Genomic DNA, 12,606 nt, shown 5'->3' on the forward strand with positions numbered 1-12,606 from the left:
CCGATTCAAGCTCAAATATGAAAATCTACCAAATATGCCGAAAAATGTCACTTTTCAGATGGTGTTTGGTAAAAATGGAAGTGGCCGCATCCGTGTTCATCCTCAACCTTTATATATGTTATGTATTATCATCAAATACAACTTACATTTCAATATTAAGGATGAACACGAATGCGGCCACTTTCATTTTACACGAAAATCGTCTAAAATTTAATTAAAATGCTAGAATTGTGAAGATTTCAGTAATTTAGCTTGACTTAATGGTGCTAGTACAGGATATATGTGCATTGTATTGTCAAAAACAGCCAATATTTATGTAGCAGAAGCATTCTACTGTTCAACAAATAACTAAAAGTTTACATTTTAACTATTTTGTGAAACTGTTATATTTTGGGGCCAAAAAGGGGTCTTACTGAACCTACTCCTTTTCAAATGAATCAGGCAACCCTCTGTTAGGTTGCTGCCCTTGAATTGGTAATTTTAAGGAAATTTTGCCGTTTTTTGTTATTATCTTGAATATCATTATTGATAGAGATGAACTGCAAACAGCAATAATGTTCAACAAAGAAAGATCTACAAATAAGTCAACTTGACCAAAATGGTCAGTTGTAATAACTCACGAATTCACCAACATTCCAACTGACTTCATTTTCAGAAAACGACATCTGTAACAAACACAAACTTTAAGCTGCTTCTTTACAAGCAGAACCAAATACAATGAAAGTCCGCACTATGTACTGGCTTCCGCAGCTACACAAAAAACCTTACAAATATAGATTTATTTCATCTTCAAGCCAGATTCCATTACTAAATTGTCTATTCTACTTACTAGTACACTTGGTACAATAAAAAACCTGATTATAATATTAACTATTTACAAAACTTTTTTTTCAAAATAATAAGGCTTGTCTACCTCAGGCATAGATTATCTTAGGTGTATTTGGCAACACTTTTAGGAATTTTTTATCCCAATGCTCTTCAACTTTGTACTTTATTTGGCTTTTTTTGTTTTACTTTTTTGGATTCGAGCATCACTGATGAGCCTTTTGTAGACGAAACGCGCGTCTGGCGTATATACAAAATTTAGTCCTGGTATCTATGATGAGTTTATATAAATTGTTCAAGTAAGGTCTTTGAAAATTGTAGAATTAGTTACTTTTGGAGTGTCAAAAACTCGTTGGAAGTACTTGATAAATTGCATGCATATATTGGTGATTTGAATCTTTTTAAAGTTTTGATTTTTCTACCCTATATGCCATTTTGCCTCATATTCTTATTAAGAAAAAATCACATCCCTAATCAACTGGGCATTTAAAAAGGTCAAAATGCCAGTACATATGTTCAAACTCTTTTAGGTCATTTTTTAGTAGCAATAAACAAAATAACTATGTCAATTGGACATGCTTTGATACTATATATGCGCTTGAATTTTTACTTGATAACATCTTTGTTCGCTTTGGAGATTCCGAATATCGTCAAGTTATTGGAATTCCAATGGGGACTAACTGTGCACCACTTATTGCGGACCTGTTTTTGTATTGTTATGAGTTACAATTTATGACTAAAATTAGCAAAGACCCATCGAAACAACATTTGATACAAAATTTAACAATACTTTTAGATATTTGGATGATATATTGGCTCTCAATAATGACGACTTCAGTGTGTATACTAAAGCAATTCATCTTGTTGAACTTACTTTAAAAAAAAGCTTATACTAACAATGACCACTGCTCTTTCCTCGATCTTGATATCTATATCATTAACGGGAAGCTTAATACAAAAATTAATGATAACAGAGATGTTTTTTTCATTTTCCAACGTTAATTATCCATTTTTAGATGGTAACGTTCCCTTGTCACCATCTTATGGTGTTTATATATCTCAACTTGTACGATTCGCTCGTGTATGTAACAACGTTTTAGATTTTAGCCAGAGAAATTTATGTATTACTGAAAAATTATTACACCAGGGTTTTCCATATCACAAACTAGTCCAAACATTTATTAAATTTTATCATCGGTATAAGGAAATAATTCGTAAATATAACTCAACATGCAGACATCTTATACTTTCAGGTACTTCACATCCAATCTTTTATGGTAATATTCTTTACAAAGCACAAAAATGTCAGTATTCACCTCAAAAGCTTACAAAACCTTTAAACATACTTATTAAGAAGGGATATAGTTACGATACTGTTGTCAGTTTATTAAAGATTGCATATTTTGGCTTTAATATTGATTCACTTATAGGGTCTTTGCATCGGAACTAAACACATTTATTTAAAAAAAAACAGTTGTCGGCATGACACAGGTTGTGTTCTTCTCATATACTTTATGATAGTATGGTACTAAACCACTAACTGGAGGGATTGTGCCTGATATTCATATGATGAAGACATAATCTTTCAATCAGTTTAATTGAGGTCTGGAGCTGGCATGTCAGTTAACTGCTAGTAGTCTGTTGTTATTTATAGATTATTGTCATTTTATTTATTTTCTTTTGTTACATCTTCTGACATCGGACTCGGACTTCTCTTGGACTGAATTTGAATGTGCGTATTGTTATGCGTTTACTTTTCTACATTGGCTAGAGGTATAGGGGGAGGGTTGATATCTCATAAACATATTTAACCCCGCCTCAATTTTGTGCCTGTCCCAAGTCAGGAGCCTCTGGCCTTGCTAGTCTTGTATCAATTTTAATTTTAGTTTCTTGTGTATAATTTGGAGTTAAGTATGACGTCCATTATCACCGTACTAGTATACATATTTTTTTAAGGGGCCAGTTGAAGGACGCCTACGGGTGCGGGAGTTTCTCGCTATATTGAAGACCCATTGGTGGCCTTCGGCTGTTGTCTGCTCTATGGTCAGGTTGTTGTCGCTTTGACACATTCCCCATTTCCTTTCTCCATTTGATTAGTTGACCCCTTAAGGAAGTATTGCCCTTTATAGTCAATTTTTTACATTTTTTCGTACATTTTTGTAATCTTTTACAAAAATCTTCTCCTCTGAAACTGCTTAAACAAATTTAACTAAACTTGTCCACAATCATCATAAGGGTATCTGGTTTTTGAATGATGACCGATGACCCCACCCCTGAACCAAGATGGCTGACATGGCTAAAAATAATACATATGGTAAAATGCAGTTTTTAGCTAATATCTCTAAAACCAAATCATTAAGAGCAAATCATTAAGAATAAAATTGGCCATTAGATCAAGATCTATCTGCCCTAAAATTTTCAGACCATTCAGGCAACTCGTCGTGGGTTGCTGCCCCTGAATTGGTAATTTTAAGAAAATTTTGCAGCTTTTGGTTATTATCTTGAATATTATTATAGATAAAGATAAACTGTAAACTGCAATAATGTACAGCAGAGTAAGACCTAAAAATAAGTCAACATGACTAAAACGGTCAATAGACTCCTTAAGGAGTAATGGCTCTTCTAGTCAATTTTTAACAATTTTCATAAATTTGGTAAATTTTTGCAAAATTTTACCAAATAATTTTCACTGTAACTACTTGGCAAAGTTCATTATAGATAGAGATAATTGTAACCAGCAAGAATGGTCAGTAAAGTAAGATCTACAAACACATCACCATTACAAAAACACAATGTTGTCATGAATCCATCTGTGTCCTTTGTTTAACATGTATGACATATACCAAGGTGAGCGACACAGGCTCTTTAGAGGCTCTAGTTTTACACGCAATTAATGATAGAAGTTTTGGTGGTCCTAAAATATTTTGTCTTCGTGTTTTTACATATACGGGTATGATGGTACATTTTCAATTGTTTTTCCTGAGCTTGACAGTTATATAAAAACGACTTGTGAAGCTACCATTTGTTTACGTTAGCAAGAAGCCAAATTTTTTAATAGATCATGGCTTATGTTTTTTTCTTTTTATGGCCCAACTACGATAATAGAGGGGCATTATGTTTTCTGGTCTGTGCGTTCGTCTGTTCGTTTGTCCGTCCTTCTAACCCGCTTCACGTTAAAGTTTTTGTCAAGGTAGTTTTTGATGAAGTTGAAGTCCAATCAACTTCAAACTTAGTACACATGTTTCCTATGATACGATCTTTCTAATTTAGATGCCAAATTAGATTTTTAACACAATTGTACGGTCCACTGAACATAGTACATGATGGTGCGAGTGGGGCATCCGTGTACTGTTGACACATTCTTTTTTTTTAAAGTTTACTTGGACCTTTAATACATAGTATATATATATTGTTTTTCAGGAATAAGGGCAATATTCCTATCAGCACTTATGATCATTCTTTTTATAAATACATGGATTAATGTATGGCTGTTTACTGATCTTTGGTCAGATTGTGGTGTATTTGACATATTCCCCGTCTCCATTCTAAATTCTATCATTAATCAATCAGCACAAACTGACCCCGTTTTCATTTTCTCGTTATTATTTCAAATTTTATTTTATTTTGCTGTAGTTATTCTGTTCTTTAATCCTGTGTATTAAAATGGATTACAGTTTCCCTCTACTTTATAATTTATCATGTTCAGTCTTTTAACATTCCTTATATCTGTCTTCTGTTACAATGATAAATGAATCTGAAGTATACAGGCTGCTAAGTTTCCTTTTAACAGGATTATATTTACTGAAACATTAGAACTTTCTCTTTGATTGATATACCCTAGACAAAGTTAACTTGTTTCAGTTGGCAATTTTTTATAGAATTATTATGGTAATATTACTTTGTCAAGCATTATTGACCTTTTCGTAATGTTAATCTATTCTGATTATTATATGTCAAGGTTTGAGCAAACCCGATGTAGGATTTATCAAATATAATGAACTATTTCAACTTCAGAAAAGATAAATAGCGTATTTTTTGTAATTTGTTTGGCATTTCATCGATTTTGTCCACGGTTATATATGTTATGTCCGTAGAAAATACGAAACAATCGTATTATATGATTTTGTTGGTGCACTAATTCTATTCTATACTTAAAGTCCAAAGTTTGATAAGGTTAAATATTGCTTTGCAATGTATCACCAATATACTTTAGTGCATTTTTACCATATATTTTGTCATAGGTGTATGACATGTCCATGAAAAAAACAAAACTGTTGTATAAGTTGTTTTTTTTCATGGATGCAAACTAAAATGTTTGACGGTGTTGTAAATTTTATACATATATTTGAGGTAGTTTTTGATGAAGTTGAGGTCTAATCAACTTGAAACCTAATATAAATGTTCCTTATGATGTGATCTTTCTAATTTCAATGCCAAATTAGATTTTCCTCCATTTTCATGGTCCACTGAACATTGAAAATGATAGTGCGGATGGGGCATCCGTGTACTGGGGACACATTCTTTTTATACATATATTTGATTAATTTTATTAATAGTAAAGGCATAATATTCGAATAACTATAAATCGCTTAGCATGAAAAGGGGAAAATACGAACCAAATCAGACAATGAGATTCTCCTCTTCGATTTGTAATCCAGCTTTTTCGATGCCAAGCTTCTTGATTTAAACCTGTTTTCATTGCATTATTACTAGTTTAATTTTCACTAAAAATGAATGTACCTATTGCTACATTCCCTTCAATATCAGAAGAATCAATATGTCTAAAATGTTATTTTTACATGTAAAAACAAAAACCAGCACGTTATCACTCACTATGTTTTTGAATGTATCACCCGACATTTAGAATAACGGACCAAAACGATTTGACTTTAATTAGAATATTCACCAGTGCATTGATGGTAGGAATCTCCATCTTATTATAGTAAGGAAGAATTTTAATAATTTAAAAATAGTTATAAGTTAATATTTTAGTAATTTAAAATTTGTAACATATAATTTTTTTTGTAACAAAATAATAATCGTTTTGTTGTAAAAAAAAATATGCCTGATATTGATCCGCTCTGCTTTATGATGTTTGGAAATCAAGAATAAGGGTATACGTTTTGTTAGTTTGTCATTACTACCAATTGAGATTGTTTAGTTCCAATCTTTTAAATATACTGCCACATTGTATAATTAAAGATTATAGTTTCCCATTTATTTTGAATTATATTTCAATAAACCATACAATTGCTAAGACTATAAATAACAGTACGTCATTTCGTCTTCAGTGGAAAGTTGTATCATTGGCAAACATGACGTATCTTCTTTATATATTTTATATATATAAATGAGTTGATTTTAAACATAACCGAGGTGGTCATATTTTTCATTAATTTCCCCTTTATTCGCTGAATTATATATTGTTATGTATTGATAACTTTTTAAAGTAATTGTTAGTCTGATCCGAGATTTGTAGCATATTTTTTATTATGTGTAAATACTATTATAATAGTTCATGACATTTAATTCTTTTGTAAAAAACAAAAACATCCGTAGCCGTTCAGTCATTCCTGATAAAGGTAAATCAATAAAAACCTGTTTGATTGACCAAATTAAAACCAATCCTTTTATATTAAACAGTGGGAGTGACAAGATGGGTTCCGCGATGACGGATTTGTCCTGCTTTCGATGCGATAGTCAATGGTGTTAATCAATTTAAACAAAGTCCTTAGAAAAAAAATCTTAGAACAATGGGACAAATATAATAATAGGTTCCAATTTACGTGGGAAGTATATTGTAACAGCCATTATTATGAATAGCTCTGAGTCTGCGCTAATTATAGATATATCGAGAATTTTATCACAGTGTTATTTACAAAGCGAAAGAAGCACGTCAAATTAGAATAACTAATTAAACATATGTTTATTAATGTTAGTAAAAGAGGGGCGAACGATACCAGAGGGTCTTTCAAACTTCTATAACTTTCACTTAGAAATTCGCATTCTGAACTTGTGCATATCTAAAAACAAAATTACGAAACAACTGAAATTTGATGGGTTATTTTGCATATTCACACTTGTTTGGTCTGACTCTTGAATCAATATACCAATGTCAGTTGAAATATCAAACGTTTGCACTCGACAGGGGTAGATAGAGCGAATCGTAGAAGATTACAACAGTTTGTCTCTTGTTTTACATAATGCCTTTTAATGAAATACATTTCGATGGCATATTTATAAAAATTATAAAGCAGATGACTCCCGAATCAAATCAGTTAGAAGTAAACAATATGATAATCAACAAAGGAAAATCTTTTGCATTTTTTGTTAAATTTCGTTCGTTTTGATTTATATATCTTTTACTTAACAAGCAGCTTAAAAAATTATGATGTATATTTTTGAATCAACGAACAGCTTAAAAAGGTCTGAGAACTTGACTTCATTTGATGAAATAGTCATTAAAAAACAACTTTTTACAATCTTTAATATCATTAATCAAATCTGGAATATCGTTCTTGACAACAATAATTTGCCGTTTGGTTTAAGAAAATATATAATTACAGTAACAATTAACTTAAAATTCAAAATTCAAAGGCAAACGAAAATTAATTGTAATAGTTCATTTCAAGCATTTCCTAAAGATAGAAAGTTACAAACCGATACGGACTAGAAAATTACAAATTTTGTTTGACTGTTCAATTGCACATCTAGTTCAGATAAATATGTATCATCAATCTTATTTTTACAACTGGTTCGATTACTCTGTTGGTGGGCAATTTGCCTCGATTGTATCACATCCAGGATCAGGACTTCAATATTGTTCTCTCATTTATTTGTATTGTAGTCCTGTCATTTACTGTTGACATTTCAATGTTAAATTTAACATTTCCATAAAAGCGGGAGGTTTGGCTTGCCAAAATACCAGGTTCAACCCACCATTTTTTTCTAAAAATGTCCTGTACTAATTCCGGCAAATGGTTATCGTTATCGTATAGTGTGTTTCTGTGAGTGTTGCATCGTCGTTTTTGTTTATTTGTGTATTTGTCAGTCCTGCATGTTCTTGCATTTATTGGTATTTTTGTATGATGCTTTGGACTTTCAAATATCTTGGTGCTGAGCATGAATCGGGAGACATAACTTGTTGAAATACGCATCATATGCAATACAAATGGTATCTTTCGCCCCTCTTTATTGTTAATTTTGTCATTTCCTGTCTTATATGTATTATTCGCAATTGCAAAATGAGTGAATTCAGAAGATTGCTTTTAAAATGAATCTGATTTTGTCCTTAGTTCATGTTACAGCCTATAAATGATGTAATCTTCCCAATAAAACTTGTAAGGTGTAAGTAATGATGTATATTGCATAATAAAGTATGGTTTTTAAACTGAGTTTGTTTTCGAATGACTTTATCGAATGTTGCTACTAAATTAACACGCTACCTGGTGGTGAACCCTCCACGGAGCAAATTGATGATGATTCAAATGGGAAAAGAAAATTGGAGTTAGATACATGATGTTAATAAAATCATCACAGATACCAGGATTAAATTTTGTATTTATGCAAGACGTGTGTCATGTGTACAAAAGACTCATCAGTGACGCTCGAATCCAAAAAAGTCCAAAATTCCAAAAAAGTACGAAGTTGAAGAGCATTGAGGACCAAAAATCCTTAAGTTTTGCCAAATACAGCTAAGGTTATATATTGTTGAGATAGAAAAACCTTTTTATTTCAAAAATTCAAAAGTTTTGTAAACAGTTAATTTATAAATATGACCATATCAATGATATTTCATGTCAGCATAAAGTGCTGACTACTTGGCTAGTGATACCCTCGAGGGGAATTAAAACTCCATCTGCAGTGACATTGACCCAGTGGTTGTAACTAAACTCATAATAGATACCAGGATTGAATTTTGTATATACGCCAGACACGCGCCTCGTCTACAAAAGACTCGGTCAGTGTCGCTTGAAATCCCCAAAAAGTAAAAAAATCCACTTAAGTACGCAGTTGAAGAGCATTGAGGACCAAAATTCCTAAACGTTTTGCCAAATATAGCTAAGGTTAGCTTACCCCTCTGGAGCACCTGAGATCACCCCTAGTTTTTTGGTGGGGTTCGTGTTGTTTTTACTTTAGTTTTCTATGTTGTGTCATGTCTACTATTGTTTGTCTGTTTGTCTTTTTCATTTTTAGCCATGGCGTTGTCAGTTCATTTTCGATTTATGAGTTTGACTGTCCCTTTAGTATCTTTCGTTCCTCTTTTATCTATTCCTGAGGAAGAAAATCCTTAGTATGTCAAAAATTCAAAAATGTTGTAAACAGTTAATTTATAAATATGACCATATCAATGAAATTTTCATGTCAGCACTTCTGTGTTGACTACAAGAAGTGCTGACTACAGGGCTGATGATACCCTCGGCAAATTAAAACTCCACCAGTTGCATCGACTCAGTGGTTGTAACTAAACCATGATTAAATTTTGTATTAATGGGAAGTTTTCAGCATTCTATTAATTTAATTCTGTTTTAGTTGCTCTTACATTACTGAGTACCAGAATGTCCTATGTCGAAAATTGTATATTCTCCTGATTAAAAGTCGGTATTATGAAAATAGTCTTTTGCATGACTGGTCAGCTGATTATTTGTGCATTACAAGATATTCTTGTGTTTCACTAAAGATACTTTGAGTAATGCTATGTGAATTATATATTCATGTCTAAATAAAAAAGATCAAACATAATAAAAAAAATTCTGTAAAGGTTGAGCTATGTATTTGACAAAAGTTTGAAATTCTAAATTCTTTTAAATTTCACAGCTTGTACAAATAAAAACCTAAAAACTGTTTGTTAGACTGCAATATTCAAATGCGATACGCATTGCTATTGTTAAAATAAATCACATGGTTGGAACGTTGATAGTTATCAAAGTACCAGGATTATAAGTTAATACTCCAGACGCGCGTTTCGTCTACATAAGAATCATCAGTGACGCTCAGATCTAAATGTTTATAAAGCCAAATAAGTACAACGTTGAAGAGCATTGAGGACCCACAATTCCAAAAAGGTGTGCCAAATACGGCTAAGGTAATATATTCCTGGGACAAGAAAATCTTTAGTTTTTCGAAAAATTCAAAGTTTTGTAACAGGAAATTCATAAAAATGACCATATAATTGATATTCATGACAACACCGAAGTGCGGACTACTTGGCTGGTGATGCCCTCGGATACGAAACGTCCACCAGCAGTGACATTGACCAAGAGTTGTTAATAGTAATAAAAGGTACCAGGATTGTAATTAAATACGCCAGACGCGCGTTTCGTCTACATAATACCCATCAGTGACGCTCAAAATAGTTTTAAAGCCAATAAGTACAAAGTTGAATAGCATTGAGGGCCAAACACGTTTATCATCAACACACATTCAATCAGACTGAACCTAAATCTGAAGTTTTGGTATTTTTAAGATTTGAAGTCCATGCTAAGAGTAATAACTCCAAATTAGTTTCGTATATAAAATTTACTATTTTCAAAGGCTGTCCATCTGCATCTCTACCACATTGAATTAGAATGGGCTGTTCAATATTTATAATATATTTTCACTGTTACTGTACAATGGGGTTCCTAAATAAGCAAATTTTGAGGTAATATACAAATCGTTTATAAGATTTGATGAAAGAAATACCACTTGATCAGGCGCGTAGCTACGTTTACGCCAAAACGCCCGGGCGTACACTTGAATTTTGGTAATAAAAAGTTACTTTAATCTAAATAACTTAAAAAGAACGGCGTTAAAATCACATCAATCTTGTCAATCTCTCTAAAGTGACGAAATGTACTTTTCAATCAAATGTTACTGAGTTATATATTAGTTCAAAAGTCGGAATCTACTGTGAATTCTACTTGCTTTCCTTTTAATTAAAGCATTTTATTATTATATATCTGCTGAGATTCGATATGTCGTTTGCATTTTTATCGATCCTGCGAAATTTATGCCGCGAAAGCGAAACATAGCGATCATAAATTTCGTTTGCGTCGTCTTGAACCTTCATGAAATGTTACAAAAGTTGGACAGAAGCTTTTTGTGATTAAAAGACTTAGAATATTCAAAGCATAATGATGAAATAATATTTTAAATTTTTCTCGTATTTACTGATAAAAGGAATTTCTATTCGAAGTTTACAAGTAGATACAGTCTGGTTTGTTACACACCAATTATACTACTTCATGTCAAACCTTCATCGAGTTTAATGAATTTTTGGCAGAAGCTTTTTTATGATTAATGTCTGAAGTAAATATTTAAAAGTATTTTTTTTCATTTTTCAGTTGACAGACGGACTTATCTTTTTGGTCTGGGATTATTATTTTTTCCATGATAAATTTGAAAACCTTTAGAGATTGTCATCACACTTGGTTAAAGTTAATATTCCAGATCAAGAAAAAATATCTGAAGAAAATGTTTGATTTTTTAAAACATGTAATGGACTTATAAATGGATTCTTCGTTCGCGGAAGTAATCCCAGGGGAGAACCAGGGTTCCACGAAACCCTTTACGAATTTTCATAATACACCTGCACATCTATGAAAATTAATAACTTCATGTCCATTAACGTTTGCACAAGCAAGGGTTTTTGATCGAGTGCGGCTCCTTTTATACACATTTCAAAGTAACTGGTTTCGACATTTTCTGTTAAACCAATGACCATTAGATTACAAATCAACACAGTGAATGAATTAAACAATAGAGTTTATAAACAAATTAGACTCTAAAGACTTTAGGTATGTTGCTATTGATGACAGAAATGGTATCTCATTCTCCATAACTCGTAAGCTTGAGAAAGCTCCCCCTCGAACCCACTACCAGTGGATGCTTTAACTTAGACCCGTTTTGGGCCCTCAAACCCCTCGCCGAGGTTTGGGCGTACACTTGAAAATAGACGCCACTGTTGACCAAATGTTTTTTTAAATTTGAGCACATGGTCATGCACCATACAAAACAGCACAAGTTTGATTCCCATGATTTTCTATTTAACTGTTCAAGGGTTATTTTCCTTGGTTACCTCAATTATTTTTTTTTCTGTGGTCTTCATTCTATATTTGAAGAACCACAATCGTTTTTAAACTGAACACAATGTTATTTGATCTAAAATATAGGTCAATTTTGATTTTTTTTACATTCCCCCTTATAATCTTAGAAAGAGAAGATATAGTAAGTCAATCGTTTTAAACTCCTGAATAGAAAAAGTCAAAATGTATCACAAATCTATCAAATAACATTTCAAATATTAATACGACATAAGTATGTCATATTTCAGTATTTATATTTCTGAATTTTGTAGTACACATTTGCATCATGGTTTTAAACTGCCTACATTAGGTTCAATACAACAAATACTTGCAAAAAGCCTCATTTGAGATCTTGTCATCGATATAAAAGATATAAGCAATCACCCTATTTCCTACCATTGCATAAATGAAAACAAATGGTTAAACTGTGTGACACAACTTATGAGTACTAGTTTCCTTTGACATATACACAATCTTGTCTTTTTTAACTTTAAGATTTATAGATATAGGAAGATGTGGTATGAGTGCCAATGAGACAACTTTCCATCCAAATAACAATTTATAAAAGTTAACCATTATAGGTCAATGTACGGCCTTCAACACACAGCCTTGGCTCACACCTAACAATAAGCAATAAAGGGCCCCAAAATTATTAGTGTAATACCATTCAAACGGGAAAAGAACGGTCTAATCTATATAAAAAAAACGAGAAACG

Source organism: Mytilus edulis, chromosome 4 (genome assembly GCF_963676685.1).
Source record: "Mytilus edulis chromosome 4, xbMytEdul2.2, whole genome shotgun sequence".
In the NCBI taxonomy this organism is placed as follows: Eukaryota; Metazoa; Mollusca; class Bivalvia; order Mytilida; family Mytilidae; genus Mytilus; species Mytilus edulis.